General features: G+C 44.8%; 1 protein-coding gene across 1 annotated transcript in view; it reads right to left on the bottom strand.

Moving 5' to 3' along the window:
* The window catches only part of FREM2 (FRAS1 related extracellular matrix 2), a 257,581-nt gene that overhangs the window by 234,144 nt on the left and 6,391 nt on the right, over nucleotides 1–17,046 (bottom strand). The gene's annotated exons all lie outside the window — the stretch shown is intronic.

The following is a 17,046-nucleotide window of genomic DNA, read 5'->3' as shown; positions in this document are numbered from 1 at the left end:
CATGACACTCAAAATTGAGCTCTGATGAATCCTGTTTCCACTGATCATCCTTCAGGTGATTCTAGAATGTGATTGGAGTCACCTTGTGGTAAATTCAGTTGATTGGATATGATTTGGAAAGACACACGCCTGTCTATATAAGGTTCCATAGTTAACAGTGCATGTCAGAACACAAACCAAGCCATGAAGTCCAAGGAATTGTCTGTAGACCTCCGACACAGGATTGTATCAAGGCACAGATCTGGGGAAGAGTACAGAAAAATTTCTGCAGCACAGTGGCCTCCATCATTCGTAAATAGAAGAAGTTTGGAACCACCAGGGCTCTTCCTAGAGTGGGCTACCCAGCCAAACTGAGCGATCGGGAGGAGAAGGACCTTAGTTAGGGAGGTAACCAAGAACCGATGGTCACTCTAACAAATATCCAGCATTTCTCTGTGGAGAGGAGGGCCTTCCAGGAAAACAACCATCTCCCCCAATCAGGCCTCTATGGTAGAGTGGCCAGACGGAAGCCACTCCTCAGTAAAAGGCACATGACCGCCCGCCTGGAGTTTGCCAAAAGTCACCTGAAGGACTCTCATACCATGAGAAACAAAATTCTCTGGTCTGCTAAAACAAAAATTGAACTCTTGGCTTGAATAGCAAGTGTCATGTCTGGAGGAAACCAGGCGCTGCTCATCACCTGGCCAATATCATCCCTACAGTGAAGCATGGTGGTGGCAGCATTGTGCTGTGTGGATGTTTTTCAGCAGTAGGAACTGGGAGACTTGTCAGGATCGAGGGAAAGATGAATGCAGCAATGTACAGTGAAATCCTTGATGAAAACCTGCTCCAGAGTGCTCTGGTTCTCAGACTGGGGCGAAGGCTTCCAACAGGACAATGACCCTAAGCAAACAGCCAAGATAACAAAGGAGTGGCTACGTGACAACTCTGTGAATGTTCTTGCATGACTCTGCCAGAGCCCAGACTGATTGAACATCTCTGGAGAGATCTTAAAATGCCTGTGCACCGACGCACCCCATCCGACCTGATGGAGCTTGAGAGGTTCTGCAGAGAAGAATGGGAGAAACTACCCAAAAATAGGTGTGCCGAGCTTGTAGCATCATACTCAAAAAGACTTGAGGCTGTAATTGGTGCCAAAGGTATGTCAACAAAGTACTGAGCAAAGACTATGAATACTTACGTACATGAGATTTTTTTTTGTTTTTTATATTTAATAAATTTGCAAAGATTTCAAATGAACTTCTTTCACTTTGTCATTATGGGGTATTGTTTGCAGAATTTCGAGAGATAATGAATTTAATCCATTTTGGAATAAGACTGTAACATAACAAAATGTGGAAAAAGTGAAGCACTGTGAATACTTTCTGGATGCAATGCATCTCAGAAGGTGGTCAAGAGCTATCAAAAAAGAAAGTGTCCAATAAATCTACAGTAATGTATGACTGTCATGCAATGATGCTGGAGTCAACTAAAGTCTATGTGTGTATTTACAGGGTATAAAATGACCTACAATATGTAAAGCTGAACTAAAAAAAAAAATTGTTATGTAAGAAAAAGACTTCTGATGATGGATGTCCCACGTATGAATGATATGAAGAACTTCCCGCTCCCATCGCTGTCAGAATACACTGATCAGTGGGTGAAAAAATGTCCAGCATGTTCCTTCCACAGACGTCAATCAAATTGTCTATGGCCAAGTTTACAATACCAGCTCTAGTACAGTGATGATTGTGGGTTGCTCGCGCTGCACCATCCTCTCCCCACGCCCATTCACAAAACATCTTGTATTCTTTTCACACAATACAAGACATTACGTGAATGAAAGAGGAGAGAATTGGGGCAGATGAACAATATGATCTCCCTTCATCCGTTCCCAATATGCCTTGTATTCAGTGAAAAGAGTACAAGATGTTTTGTGAATGGATGAGGGAGAAGGAAGGTTTACACTGGTGTGATGCGGCAAACCAAGCGAATCCAGTGCGGGTTCTCACAGCCCTCTGCGGTGTCAATACAAAGTTAATGACACCCCGAGATCGGTTCGCAGATCGCAGTGTGAACTGTCAATGTGGACAGGAATCGGATTGCGCGTGAACACCCATGCGATCCGATTCTGGTGTGGACCAAAAAAAGGGTTCTGCACGATTTTGGCCCGAATGCAATGCAAATTCAGCCATACAATCTGTATGGCTGAATTCGTATCGCAAAGACCTTGCATGTGACCTGCACAGCAGTGCGGTGCGAATCACATCCGATGTCTGACATCACACTGGTGTGAACCGGCACTAAGGATCACGTTATCAGCACTGTACTAAACTGAGCATTATACAGTGCCTTGAAAAAAGTATTCATACCCCTTGAATTTTTCCACATTTTGTCATGGTATGTTATAATCAAGAACCTGAATGTATTTTATTGGGATTTTATATGATAGACCAACACAAAGTGGCACATAATTGTGAAGTGGAAGGAAAATGATAAATAGTTTTCCATATTTTTTACAAATAAATATATGAAAAGTGTGGGGTGCATTTGTATTCAGGCCCCTTTACTCTGATACCCCTAACTAAAATCTAGTGGAACCAGGGGCGAACTGACCATTTGCACACTCGGGCACTGCCATGCCACCAAGGGGTCCCATCAGGGTTGCCAGCCTCAATAAAACCAGGGACAGTATGTAAAAATCTGTGTTTTTAAAAAAAAATCACAAGATTATAGCTGCCCCGCCTCTCCAGTACCTTTTCAGTGCATATATTGTGTGTCTGTGTGTGTATATTGTGTGTCTGTGTGTGTATAATCTATTGCCTGGGGGCCCCATAATCTCCTATTGCCAGAGGGCCCCATAATCTTATCCTATTGCCTGGGGGCCCAATAATCTCCTATTGCCGGGGGCCCCATGAGTTGTGAGTCCGCCCCTGAGTGGAACCAATTGCCTTCAGAAGTCACCTAATTAGTAAATAGAGTCCACCTGTGTGTAATTTAATCTCAGTATAAATACAGCTGTTCTGTGAAGCCCTCAGAGGTTTGTAATGCCACGTACACACGATCAAATTGTCCCGCGTACTTAGTCCGCTGAAACGCAATTCACCGGACAATCCGATCGTGTGTGGGCTTCAGCGGACTTTCTCAGTGTAAAGTCCGGCGGACTTAGAAAGTATTTTTGCAGTCCAATCTTGGGTTTCAGCGGGCAATACGTTCGTCAGTATGCTAGTCCGGCGGACTAAGAATGACGCATGCTCAGAAGCAAGTACGAAAAGGAAGCTATTGGCTACTGGCTATTGAACTTCCTTTTTCTAGTCCCGTCGTACATGCTGTACGTCATCGCGCTAGCAAACGCCGGACTTTCTGTGTGTCCGTGTGTGGCCAAGTCCGTTCGGTAGAAAGTCCACCGGATTGTTTGCCGGACTAAGTACGCCGGACAATTCGATCGTGTGTACATGGCATTAGAGAACCTTAGTGAACATACAGCATCATGAAGGCCAAGGAACATGCCAGGCAGGTCAGGGATAAAGTTGTGGAGAAGTTTAAAACAGGGTTAGGTTATAAAAAAAATATCCCAAGCTTAGAACATGTCACAGAGCACTGTTCAATTCATTGTCCGAAAGAGGAAAGAGTATGACACAACTGCAAACCTACCAAGACATGGCCGTCCACCTAAACTGACAGGCCAGGCAAGGGGAGCATTAATCAGAGAAGCAAAATTTAAAGACTAAATGAGTGGACTTTAAAGGCACACCAGTAGTAAATCTAAAAAGATTGTTTTTTATCTAATTTTAGTATTTAAGTATAAAGATAAAAATGCATAATTACAAATAGAAATTGATTATCAGTATACCCTACATAACTAGATCTTGACACCACATAGCATATTGACATCCAGGAGTAATTGAACAAAATAAGTTCTTAATTAGCAATCTCCAACAAGGGTGTGGGTGTCCAAGAGGCTGTGGGTCCAGATATGAGTCCGGGTATGAAGAATTTCAAAAGCTCAACGTGTTGCGCGTGGAAAACGCTTCCTCAGGAGCAATAATTTTGTGAAGCTAAGTAGCTATTAAGCATGACAGAACGGCCGATATGCATGCATGCGTTTATAATAAGAATCACAGAGGCCGCAAAGAGGCATCAACGTGGGTCTGAAATTCAAGTTGTTTTTGACGAGGAAATGTCATCAAAGATGCATCCAAACGCCCTGCCTATATAGGATGAGAAGGCCAGGGCTATACTGGTCAGGGGGTAAAATCCCTTACAAATTAAGTTCAGCCTTAATGCGCAGCATCAAAGTGTCTTCCTCTGGGTTGAATTGGCTGAATATAAATGCATGCCACACTTTTCACATATTTGTAAAGAAAAAAAAAAAAAATTGAAAACCATTTATAATTTTCCTTCCACTTCACAATTATGTATTTTGTGTTGGTCCATCACATAAAATCCCAATAAAAATACATTTATATTTTTTGTTGTAACATGACAAAATGTGGAAAATTTCAAGGGGTATGAATACTTTTTCAAGGCTCTGTATGTTAACGCCTGAAGTTCAGCACTTATAGGCCCTTGTACACACGGTCCGAGAATCCATCGGAATGAGTGCTATCGGACCGTGACGTCGGATAATCCGACTGTGTGTGGTATGCATCGGACTGATTCCGTCCGAATATCCATCGGACCCAATTTTGGAAATATTTCCCGACCAACTGGTTAGATCGGACATACTCCGATCATGTGTAGGAAATTTTGATCGGACCAAGTGCCACGCATGCTCAGATCAAATTCCTACATCAAAGCTATTGGCTACTAGCCTGAACGTAGTCCCATCGTAACAAAATTACGTCATCACGTTCTGAAAGAACGGATTTTTCACCAACTTAGTCCGACCGTGTGTATGCAACAGTTTCGGACACAATCCGTCGGACTAAATCTGACGGACAAAATCCGACGGACAAAATCCGACGAATTTGGTTGGCAGAATCTCCGACCGTGTGTACGTGGGCTAAGAGTGTACGGTTTGAATGGAAATAAAAGTTATACCTGATGCAGCCCATCCACATGTGGGACACCCGTCAGAGATAATATAGATAGGTAATAATTATATACATAGTCTTTTTTTTCTTTTTTTGTACTAGCGTTCAGCATGAAGAAGAAGCTAAGAGGATGTCTGCAATCTGCAAAAGACCAGAATCAAAACCAAACAAATCAGAGGAAGAGAGATTCTGGAAAACAAGGGGTTAAATGATCCGTATTCTGGGAGATAGATGAAAGCTGTCACTGCTCACCTCTGAACATTTCTAGTTGCCTACCTGCCATGCTGGCATCCACAGGTTTCAGCAAGTGTGGAGCTCAATTCTGAATGTACGTGTTAAAGGTTCACTGGCTCAGTTGTCCAAAAAGTATAAGTTCACGCCACATGCAGTGCAGTGCGTTTTTTTTCTGCATCAAAAACGCATGGATAGTAGTTTATGTTTTCAATGCGATAATTCACCCCAAATGCTTTCCAGTTCCAGAAAAAAATGCACTGGAACACACGTGTCCTTATTTAAGGTTAAGAAAATAAAGAGGGGGAAAAAATGCACTGGACCGCACCAAAAACACATTGGAACGCATCAAAAACGCACATTCATCCGGAACATGCCTGGACTGCATTTCTATGGTGTGAACTGACCCTAATAAATGTCATTGGATTTAATCGCTTTTTGAGCATACAGTTTCTTTAAAAATACAATAAAATATGCAAATATCCAAAATAAAATCAAATATCCAAAGCTAAAACAAGGGCTGAGGATTTAATAGATGGAAAGATGAAAAAATGACTGAAGCTCCACTTTAAAGACTGGATACACACTATACAAGTTTCTTTAGATTTTTTCCTTTAGATTTACTAAAACCATATAATATGAGGTCACACCTAAACACTTTCAATGTGTATGCAATCAGGCAGACCCTTATGACGCATACACATGATCGGAATTTTCGGCCAGCAAAAGACCGATGAGAGCTTTTCATTGGAAAATGCGACCTTGTGTATGCTCCATCAGAATTTAGCTGGCCGAATTCCCGCCAGCAAAAGTTTGATAGAAAGTTTTTCCATTGGGAAAATTGAGAACATGCTATCGGAAATTCCGATCGTGTGTATGCAATTCCGACGTGCAAAAACTCACGCATTCTCAGAATCAACTACGAGACAGAAGCTATTGGCTACTGGGTATTGAACTTCCTTTTTCTAGTCCCATCATATATGTTGAACGTCACCACATTCTTGGCGGTCGGAATTTGGTGTGACTGTGTGTAGGCAAGACAGCTTGAGCGAAATCCCGTCAGAATTCCAACGGGAAAACCATCAGAGCTTTTTCAGACGAGAATTCCAATTGTGTGTATGTGGCATTACACTATATAGCTGAAGGTAAATCTAAGGGAAATCAAACAACAAAACTTCAGTCATTTTTTCATCATTGTTGTTTTAAAGCGGAGGTCCACCCTAAAATGGACCTTCCGCTCATCGGATTCCTCCCCCCCTCCGGCGCCACAATTGGCACCTTTCAGGGGGGAGGGGGGTGCAGTTACCTGGATAATCCAGGTAACTGCACCCACTTCCAGGCTAGCTCTCTGCGGAAAGGGGCGTACATTACGCCCCTTTCCGAAAGTGCCCGCCCCCTTCCGCAAGTGCCCCGCTGCCTGCTGGGAAACACACAGATCTCAGAGGCAGCGGGGACCGTCCTCATTGCGCAGCGCGGCTCACGCATGCGCAGTAGGGAACCGGGAAATGAAGCCGAAAGGCTCCATTTCCTGATTCCCATACCCAAGATGGCGGCGGCAGCACTCGAGTGTCGATCTAGAGATCGGCTTCGGGTGCCGACATCGCGAGCGCGCTGGACAGGTAAGTGTCACTATTTTAAAAGTCAGCAGCTGCAGTATTTGTAGCTGCTGACTTTAAAAAAAACAAAAAACGCGGAGTCCCGGCGGACTCCCGCTTTAACATACAATATACAGCCCACTTCCTCTTTCTTGTCTGGTAAAAAGCCTAGGCTTATGACATCATGCACAGCTCTTTCTCTCACCCTTGTGAGTTTGCCAGGAAGGGAGAGGGGTGAGTCATAAGAGGGACAATGAGAGCTGCAGAGCTGGAGGTGTGCCTCTGTGTAAATCCAGGAAGTGAACAGGCAGCAGCTTCATCTGCCCACAGTTAAAATGGTTGCAGCCAGACTCATGGAGAGAGAGTTCTGCAGCAAATTTGGTAAGTAAAGAATCACATTATATATAAAAACATATGCGAAGGGGTTGAAGGGAAGCTTCGGAATGGCAAAGATGGTTTTATTGCAGATTATGTGAGCAGACTGCAGTTCCTCTTTAACCCTTTTCTGACACGTGTTGCTTACAGGTTAAAATCAGTATTTTTTTGCTTGAAAATTACTTCAAAAAAATTAAAGTCAGCAGCTACAAATCTGCCGACGTTGAAAATAAGGACACTTACCTGTCCAGGGCGCCCGCGATGTCCTCACCTGAAGCCGACCTGTCCCTCAGCTCTGGGTGGAGGCGCAACCATCTTCAGTAAGGGAATCAGGAAGGGAAGCCTTGTGGCTTCACAGCCTGGTTCCCTACTGTGCATGTGCGAGTTGCACTGTGCGTTCTGAGTGGCCCCCGCTGTCTTCTGGGACCAGTGTGTCTCCCAGAAGACAGCGGGTGGGTGGTCCGGACATGGCGTAGATCGCTGTGGATACTGCAGTGATCTTTCTCCAGAAGTGGGGTCAAATACCTGGATTAGACAGGTATCTGCTCTCCCCCTCCCCTCTGAAAGGTGCCAAATGTGACACCGGAAGGGGGAGGGGAAGAATCCGGACACGGGAAGTTCCATTTCTGGGTGGAATTCCGCTTTAAACTAGTGCCATGACTGCTGCCCAGGTTTCCCTTTTCAGGGTGGCTCCTCTCTCTTGCAGCTTTCTATGTAGTCACCCTTGCATTCAGGGACTAGAATTGTGTCTCCATACGCTGTGTGCATAATAGAAAACACAGCCCTATAAAACCCTTGGATGGCAAGGAACTCCCCTGATGCTCCCTCCTCCTTCACCTGACTGGAGACTGCACTGTCCACTGTCAACTCTTTCCTGTTAAGACCAGAAGTTCGGGGAAGCAGCACTGAGAGAGCAGGAGTCAGTAGCATTAAAAGTTGTAAACTGCAAGTGCTGGGGTAAGAATTTTAACAAATAGGTTACTGGGGAATGTTTATGTTAAACTTAGAAAGGCTGAGGGTTTAGTACTACTTTAACTTTGGAATATTACAGAATTCTCTGGAACTCGTGTGTCTTATTTGCAGGTAAGAACTGAGATCAATACATGTTGAAAGGACACAAAAAAAAAAAAATGGTAATTTCTCCAACTAATGGCACTTCTAGTTTCCTGATAACAGGAGATTTCCTGGTATTAAGTAGAAATGGCTGAACACACAAGGAGGTTAGGAGAGGCGACAAGTATTTATGATCTTAACTTTTTAACTCATGCATTGCCTGGAGCAGGGAGGACTCATTACTGGGGAATTTCAACTCAAAAAATTAATTCTGTTTACAACCACATTATATTTGTCATCATTGTTCTAAGAGCTGGGCGATTAAAAAAAAAAAAATCTGCGATTTAAAAAAAAATAAAAACGTGATTTGCGATTCGAATACAGTTTTTTTTTTTTTTTGATGGACACCACACTGGTCCTGAGGAGCTGCAGGCAGGAGTTTTTAGGTGAGGCCGCAGCTTCGGCCTAGTCCGCGGAGTCCAGCCTTGCGGACTAGGCCGAAGCCTCGCCTAAAAACTCCTGCCCGCGGCACCTCAGGACCGGCTCGGTGTCAGCGCTGATCCTGGGGAACTACAGACCGGAGTTTTTAGACAAGGCAGTGGCTTCGGCCTAGTCCGCGGCGTCCGGCCTTGCGGACTAGGCCGAAGCCGTGGCCTCGCCTAAAAACTCCTGCCCGCAGCACCTCAGGAGTGGCTCGGTGTCAGCGCCGATCCTGGGGAGCTGCAGGCCAGAGTTTTTAGACGAGGCAGTGGCTTCGGCCTAGTCCGCGGCGTCCGGCCTCCCGTACTAGGCCGAAACTGCGGCCTCGCCTAAAAACTCAGGACCGGCACGGTGGGGAAAAAAAAATCGATTTGGTTACATTTTGATTCGATTTGACCTCTCAGCTCGATTCAAGATTTAAATGGATTTTTTCCCCAGCCCTAATTGTTCTATGGTCTGTCCGATTGCCCCTGGGTATGTCTGCCTTGTAGATGTCCATTTGATAGCAGCAATCAATAATATCACCATTATAACTGATCAATAGAGAGACATGGGTGCAGAAGATAAAAAAAAGACTTAATACTTAGTCTGCTCACATAATTTGTAATAAAAACATCTTTGCCATTCTGAAGCTTCCCTCCAACCACTTTGCATATTATTTTATATATACTGCGATTCTGTACTTGCCAAATATGCTGCAGAAATCTCCCTCCCCTGAGACACACCTCCAGCTCTGCAGCTCTCATTGGCCCTCTTATGACTCACCCCTCTCCCTTCCTGGCAAATTCCCACAAGAGTCAGAGAGAGAGAGAGCGCTGTGCATGATATCATAAGCCTAGGCTTCATACCAGACAAGAAAGAGGCAAGGTATTTACTGGCAGGAAAAAAGCTCCACTTTAAGCTGGATACACTATACAACTTTTGTTGTTTTGATTCCACCCAAAAGGGAAGCTCCACTTTTTTGCACCCTCATCCCCTCCCACTGCAACATTTATTACTTTTTGGGCGGGGGGGGGGGGGGGGGGGGCGCAGAGGGGAGCGAGTACCTGGTTTTGACAGGGAGCATCTCCCACTTTCAGCTCAGATCACCAAAAATAAATAAATAAATATATATATATATATATATATATATATATACAGTGACATTATATATATGATTTATGTGAATTATGGCAATTGACACTTCTCTGTTTAATATAATTTTAAAGTCTAACTTTTTGGGCAAAATTAGAACTAGAAACACTTAAAGTGGTTGTAAACCCACTTTTTGGACTTTTACCTATAGGTAAGCCTAGAATAAGGCTTACCTATAGGTAGTGGAAATATCTCCTAAACGTGCGCCGTTTAGGAGATATTTCATTTTTAGTCCGCTGAAAATTCCAACGGCGCATGCGCGGGGAAGAAACTAAACTAAGTGCCGTTTCTTCCCTAGCCTGTGCGTTAATCTCGGCTCCCTTGCCAATGCGCGGGGGTGACATCACGCGGCTCCGGTGAATCACAGAGCCAGAGTCCGTGGCCCGGAAGGAAGAGGGGCTTCTTTTGCAGATAAGTGGCACATAATGGGCTAGTATGCGATGCATACTAGCCCATTATGCTTTTCATTTGCAGACTTTGCAGCGAGCAAAAGAGGAAGTAAAACCCATCAGGGTTTACTTCCTCTTTAAGGCCTTGTGTACACTGCGGCTGGTACACGGACGTTCAGGAACAGTTGGGCGTTTTTTTGCCCCTGAACTTTCCTCTATGTTATCTTATCAGTACATGTACACAGGGTCGTTTCTAGTAGTTTCTAGGCAGTTGAGTTTAGTGGTGTGTACAGAGGTGGGTAGTATGTGCAGGATGATGTCAGTAGGGCAGTGGATGGTGTCAGTAGTTCTTTATTTTTATTATTTTTTTACAACTTAATGTTTTTTTGTATTTTATTTTTTTCATTTTTTCAAAATGCTTTGTGGGGGTCAGTGGATGGAGTCAGTAGAGCAATGGACAGTGCCAGAATCTTTTTTATTTTTATTATTTTCTTACAATTTTATTTTTTAAATGATTTTTTACAATTTATTTTTGTATTTTTTGTTTTTCAAAAATAGTAGTGGACAGAGTCAGTAGAGCTGATGGTGTCAGTAGATTTTTGTTTTTATAATTTTATCTATGATGTTTTACAATTTTGTTGTTTATAAAAAAATTAAAAAAAAATTTTTCACAGTGCTTCTGGGGCAGAGGGTATGTGGCAGTGGACAGTATCGGTAGGGCAGTGGCTGGTGTCATTTCTGTATTTTGACGTATCTATTTCTGTACAATTACATTTTCTTTATTTTTTTTTTCACAATGCTTTTTGGGGGGGAAGGAGTTGGGGCAGTGGACAGTGTTGGCAGGGCAAGGGGGGAGTGGTGGCAATAGTTTATTTTATTTTATATATTTTTTTACAATTTAATTTTTTAATATTTATTGCATTTTTTTTCAATCAGTTCTGTTGGTGGGCTTTGGTGAGATATCAGGGGTTTAAACAGACACCTGACATGTCCCCTTTAAAACAGAGAAAGGGGCTGAGGACAGAGATTCCCCGGTCCCTTTCTCTGCTCTGAAGATGAATGGAAAAGAGACAGAGGCTCCTCTCCATTCATAACCTGAAGCACATAGTTTACTCTGCTCAGTTTTCAGTAGCGATCGCTCACTGTGTTCACTTTAGAAAATAAAGGGGCCGGTAAATGACATATTTACAGTTATCTTCCCCTGCTCTCCATCCTGACAGATCCCCCCAGCACCCAGCGGGAGAGGAGAGGAGGGAAGCTGGCTGCGGGGCAGCAAGGGGGGGCAGAGGAGGGCAGGGAGCCGGAGAACACAGGAGGGGCAGAGGAGAACACAGGGGGCCAGAGAAGGAGGACGGGGGGCAGGATTAGCGCCTGGGGGAGCACATAGGAAAACAGGCAGGAATGATCGGTGCAGCGGGAGGGAGAGGAGGAGAAGTGGTTGTCAGCTGAAAAGCCATGCAGGGAGATCGGTGCTTGCAACAGTCCCCCCCTGCCGCACCGATCATTCCATTCATGTCGCCCAGGATAGGCTCTGCAGCCAGGATATTGCACGGAACTCGCGGGAGACTTGGGATGTCTATATTAGACAATGCTGTAGACCAGGGGTAGACAACCTGGGGCCCTCCAGCTGTTGCAGAACTACAAGTCCCATCATGCCTCTGGGAGTAATTGTAACTGCCAGCCTTGCAATGCCTCATGGGAAATGTAGTTCCACAACAGCTGGAGAGCCCCAGGTTGCCTACCCCTGTTGAGAGATGTGACGTATGTTGAACTTTTGGGTTCTTTCTATGTATTTGTGGTGTACGTACTCTGGAACGTGTACTGTTTTTGTGCTTTTTTTTTTATGCTTTTCTTTAATAAAACTTTATTGGAGAAAAAAATAATTACGCAGTGCAAATAGCCACAAATACTGACCCCATACTGGCCTTTCTGACCCCTTTCTACTTTGAGCGTTAATACCCAAATTGTTTGAATGGCTTCATAGCCAGCAATCAGATGCATCCTGAACTGGAAATGAAAAGTGGCGAGTGACCCTAGGTTCACACTAGTGCGATGCGGAAGCCAGCGCAATTACAGTATTGATTCCCACATCACTCCTCTCCCTCAGGCAGGTCCCACCGCCTTGTGCAAACAGCTGCGGGTGTCATTAAAAAAGTTAATGATGCCCCCCAGTTTAGTCCACAGATCGCAGTGCGAACTGTGAACTTGCACAGGAATTGCATAGGTGAGAACCGATTGTAGTGCGGGGAAAAAACAAGACCCTGCACTATTTTCTGTGCGAATCCAATGCGAGTTCAACGATACAACTGTATGGCTGAACTCGCATTGCTCAGAGATCGCATGCGATCGGCGTCTGCAGTGCGAATCACATGCGATCTCTGAGATCGCAGCAGTGTGAACCCAGGCTGAAGGTGTATATAGGCCAATTCACACTTAGACCTCATGCGCACTCATTTATTGGAAACGCTGTTTCTCCCGACAGGAGAAAATCATCATTTAAAACTCACCTGAGTTGCATTTTTCAAACCAGTTTAGGTGAGTTTGGTAGAGTTTAGCAACGTTTGGTGTTTGGGCATTTATTTTATTTCATCAGCCAGAATTTTTATTTATTCTGGCCACTGAAATGAATAAACGCTGAAGTACTAAACGTACATTTAGCCTCATTTAGCTGCGATTAAAGTTTTTATGCCCAAAATCTCCTCCCTAGATTTTTCTGCATTCAGGAGGAAGTTTGACTGCCTCTAAAAGGCAAATCCACTTTACGAAAGGCAAATCCACTTTGCACTGAAAGTGCACTTGGAAGTGCAATCGCTCTAAATCTAAGGAGTAGATCTGCAATGAGCGGAAGCTCTGCTGATTTTATCATCCAATCATATGTAAGCTAAAATGCCATTTTTTATTTTCCTTGCATGTCCCCCTACAGCAACTGTACTTCCAAGTGCACTTGCAGTGCAAAGTGGATTTTCCTTTAGTAAATAACCCCCTAAAAGGCTATAGGTTTTTATTGAGGTGCATTGGGTTTAGGCAAAAAAAGCCAAAAGCGCTTAAAAGTCAGATTGGTGCATTAATGTACATACATTAGGGCCCATGTTACCATGTGTTGCATTAAGGTAGCCTACTCATTATGAATGGACTGCCCATGCACCACCATGGATGAAAAAATGTGCATTAGACTTTTTCAACATGCACCACAATGCATATACAGGGTGGTTCCAGGGGCAGATCCGGGGGGGGGGGGACAATGGGGCAATTGCCCCCTCCGAGAATACGGCCAGTGGATGACAGCGCGGCCGGTTCCGCGGGTACCCCCAGCCGGTTCCGTGGGTGCCAGCGCGGCCGGTTCCGCGGGTGACTGCACTGAGTGGATGGGTGAGGGGGCAGCTGGGCGACTTAGGAGGGCTGCTGGCCAATCAGGAAGCCAGGGGGCAGGGGAGCAGGGAGATTACATCATCTCTCTGCTGCCTATCTTCACTCTGGGACTCAACAAAAGAACTCCTTAGCAGAAAAGTGACACAGTAGGTGACAATCCGTAATGTGTGGCAAGCTACGTGGCAAGTGGTAATCCGCAATGTGTGGCAGACTACGTGGCAAGTGGCAATCCGCAATGTGTGGCAGACTATGTAGCAAGTGACAATCCACAATGTGTGGCAGGTGACGTGGCAATCCGCAATGTGTGGCAGGCGGCTAGGCAAGTGACAATCCGCAATGTGTGGCAGGCTACGTGGCAAGTGACAATCAGCAATGTGTGGCAGGTGACATGGCAAGTGACAATCCACAATGTGTGGCAGGCTACGTGGCAATCCGCATCTGGTGGCAGGCGACGTGGCAATCCGCAATGTGTGGCAGGTGACGTGGCAAGTGACAATCCGCAATGTGTGGCAGGTGACGTGGCAAGTGACAATCCGCAATGTGTAGCAGGCTACGTGGCAATCCGCAATGTGTTGCAGGCTACGTGGTAAGTGGCAATCCGCAATGTGTGGCAGGTGACGTGGCAAGTAAGAATCCGCAATGTGTGGCAGGTGACGTGGCAAGTAAAAATCCGCATTTGGTGACAAGTGACGTGGCAAGTGACACCCTCAGGGCTCCCACTGATTCTGCATTATGGTGAGTTGAACCATTTAATTTTATATTACAATGTATTCATAGAAATAATGCGCTTCAATCATCCTGACACCATAACAGCCATGGCGCTGTAATGATTGAAGCGCCAATACCAGCCATTTCCCATATAAATTGCCCCCAAAGACTAGACTCTGGATCCGCCCCTGGGTGGTTCATTTACTAAAGGCAAATATACTGTGCCCTGTCAAGTCTACTTTCTCTAGATCTGAGGGGAAGCTCTGAAATGAGGGGAAGCTCTGCTGATTTCTATCATCCAATCATGCACAAGCAAAAATTAAATTTTTTATTTTCCTTGCATGTGATTGGGCATTCTTTCCAAAGTGAAGCTTTACCTCATTTACTAAGTTCTGGAGCAACTGCACTTGCAGTGCAAAGTATATTTGCCTTTAGTAAATCAACACCAATGCGTTGGAGTGTTACTTGCAATCAATGGCACAGCAATGCACATAGTGCTGATGCGCTGACATGCATTTTGGCACACATGTTTTAGCCCAAGGTGCTATACCACATACATGGGCCCAATATGATTGACAGTCGTATGGCAATACAGACAAGTTGCTTTAGCTTTCCCCAGTTAAAAAGCATTTATTAAAGTGATTGTAAAGGTAAATTTAAAATACAAATAACAAACATTTCATACTTACCTCCACTGTGCAGCTAGTTTTAAACAGAGTGGCCCTAAACCTGCTCTTCTGGGGTCCCCTCGGCGGCTCTCACGGGTCCTCCCCACATCTGATAACCCCCTCTGACAAGTACTTACCCGAGGGGGGTTATCTTGCGGACGCATTCCTGAGTCCTGCATTCGCCATCCATAGAGGCTGAATGCAGGACTCGGCCTCCGGCACTCACATCATTGGATTTGATTGACAGCAGTGGGAGCCAATAGCTGCGCTGCTATCAATCTATCCAATCAAGAGCCGAGAACCCATGGAGAGAGACAGTGCGTCCCTGTGGGTCAAGTTCTGGGGCTCAGGTAAGTAAAACGGGGGGGGGGGGGGGCGGTCACTGCCATGTGTTTTTTCACTTTAATGCATACGATGCAGTAAGGTGAAAAAACACAAAGGTTTACAACCCCTTTAATGTATAACTAATGCAAACTTAAATTTTTTTCTGGGTGGGGTGTACAAAGGTTAGAGGACCTGACAGGGTTTCATTGATGTTTGTGTCCCCACTAAGGAGATGTATCCACTCTATTTGTCCTGGGGACCACTTTAACTGGAATAAAAAGAGATGGAAAAACAAAAATTGTGTAATTGTCACCAGAACAGGAATAGGGGGGATTTTTTTTAATGGGATGCCTTTTCTGGTGACAACTGTCCTAAAGAGGGTTGCCTCTCACTTTGGAGAGATTTCACAATTACTTCCTTCTGTATCTCCAGGATAGGAAGAGAAAAGAAATCTCCCCACCAGGCCAAAAAAATAAATAAATGTCTAAACAGACTAAAAAATACAGGCTTTATATATACTTACTTTCAGACCAGTTGTCTTTAGTTTTAACCACTTGCTTACTGGGCACTTAAACCCCCCTCCTGCCCAGACCAATTTTCAGCTTTCAGCGCTGATGCACTTTGAATGACAATTGCGCGGTCATGCAACACTGTACCCTAATGAAATTTTTATCATTTTTTTCCCACAAATAGAGCTTTCTTTTGGTGGTATTTAATTACAGCTGGGAGTTTTATTTTTTGCTAAACAAACAAAAAAAGATGCAAAAAAAAAAAAATCATGTTTAATAGTTTGTTATAAAATTTTGCAAACAGGTCATTTTTCTCCTTCATTTAAGTGCGCTTATGAGGCGGCACTGATAGGCTGCACTGGTGGGCACTGATAGGCTGCATTGGTGGGCACTGATAGGCTGCATTGGTGGGCACTGATAGGCATAGTTAAGGCGGCACTAATAGGCACAGATAAGGCGGCACCGATGGGCACAGATAAGGCGGCACTGATGGGCACAGATAATATGGCACGGATGGGTGGCACGGATGGGTGGCACTGATAGATGGGACTGATGGGCACTGATAGGTGGCACTGATGGGCACTGATGGGCACTGGTAGATGACACTGATGGGCACGGATATGTGGCACTGGGGTGCAGCACCTTTGTTGAGGCAGATTGTGGGCACTGCTGGGTGGCACTGTGGGCACTGCTGGGTGGCACTATGGGCACTGCTGGGTGGCATTACCGGCTCCGTTGTATCACATGATCAGCTGTCATTGGCTGACAGCTGATCACGTGATAAGGGGTCGGGATCGACCCTTTGCTCGGATCAGTGATCAGGCGAGTCTCAGACTCAGGGGGCGCGCAGGCCGCTCGTGCACGGGACGACGTCAATAGATGTAGTCCCGCAAAAGGAGGTCCGCGCTGTAGCCGTCATTCGGCTATAGCGCGGGTCTCAAGTGGTTAAAGAATGTGGGTAAAGCAGTAGAAGACTATTTTCCATGGCGGAAAGAGTCATGATGATTACTGTATGCATCTCCTGCAAACCAGCTTTTATTTGCTTGAACTGAAACTCTACACTGTGGTGGATAGCACATCCCTACTGTCATTTCTGGAAAGTGTCCAAACAAATTAACAGCTTCTCAATGTTACATTTAGGAAAAGAAAAGGTTTAATTTGTTTGAACTTTAATGCTATTCTAGGCTGTGGTGGGT

The sequence above is a fragment of the Lithobates pipiens genome, unplaced genomic scaffold, assembly GCF_037356315.1.
Source record: "Lithobates pipiens isolate NorthernLeopardFrog02 unplaced genomic scaffold, aLitPip1_a1.2 Scaffold_16, whole genome shotgun sequence".
In the NCBI taxonomy this organism is placed as follows: domain Eukaryota; kingdom Metazoa; phylum Chordata; class Amphibia; order Anura; family Ranidae; genus Lithobates; species Lithobates pipiens.
Note: the sequence above shows the minus strand (reverse complement) of the source record. Positions and strands in the feature narration are given on the sequence as shown.